General features: G+C 26.9%; 1 non-coding gene across 1 annotated transcript; it reads left to right on the top strand.

Annotated features, from left to right (window-relative positions):
• The first annotated feature begins 541 nt into the window (after positions 1-541).
• On the top strand, positions 542-615 carry TRNAI-AAU (transfer RNA isoleucine (anticodon AAU)). The gene has a single exon. It is a non-coding gene; the product is annotated as a tRNA-Ile (tRNA).
• Positions 616-876: the final 261 nt, after the last annotated feature.

The following is an 876-nucleotide window of genomic DNA, read 5'->3' as shown; positions in this document are numbered from 1 at the left end:
TTAATCTAACGTATTTTTCTTTAGTATTTTGAACTTTCTTACCGGGTTAGAATTTAACAGGGCTTGAGATTCCAAAACAACCTTCTGATGTGTTTTCAAATCCATCATGCATGGTATTTCTTTTTCAGAATTATAAAATTTATTGTGTATAAGAAGCGGATGTGGTAATTCTTTGGAGATTTAAAAACAAACATGTGATAAATAGTGAATTTTGAAAACATTTTAGTGCCATTTCTGAATTAGTGAAATTTTAAATTGCTAAGATTATTAAAAAAAGGATTGATTTTTTTTAAAAAAAAACGGTTGTGTATTAAAAGAAGATAGTTTCAATAAAAACATGACAAACAAAGTTAGAGTTAAAATTTTGCATTCAAAATTATTGTTCTTTAATATATTATGGACTAAATATTAAAATACTCTCTCTTCACATACGTGTCCGTGTCTGTTCCATCTACAGAGGTTAGGATGCCTAAAACCAAATTTTCGCTCTGGAGATCGTTATATGAGATTTGGATAAAACTATACGATTAAAAATCATAATGGCCTATTAGCTCAGTTGGTTAGAGCGTCGTGCTAATAACGCGAAGGTCGCAGGTTCGAGACCTGCATGGGCCAGGATTTAAGTTTTTGATTAATATAATTTTTTCCTGGAGGTAGAACATAATAGTTTTTAGTTTTACATTAATATAATTTTATATTTTTTTGTTTTTATTTTTTCCTGCAGGTAGAATATAATGTTTTTTTAGTTTTACTCTTATCCACCAAGTAAATACATTCAAATAAATAGGTTGGTCTAAATACCATTTTTTATTTTTAAATCTTTGATATATCCAAATAAATATAAGATGATAAAAAAGATTAATATTTTTTTTATTT

This window comes from Phoenix dactylifera, chromosome 12 (genome assembly GCF_051530095.1).
Source record: "Phoenix dactylifera cultivar Ajwa chromosome 12, Ajwa_hap1_PhDact_Kaust_v1.1, whole genome shotgun sequence".
Taxonomy (NCBI): Eukaryota; Viridiplantae; Streptophyta; class Magnoliopsida; order Arecales; family Arecaceae; genus Phoenix; species Phoenix dactylifera.
The sequence above is the reverse complement of the archived record's forward strand: the minus strand, read 5'-3'. Positions and strand labels throughout refer to the sequence as shown.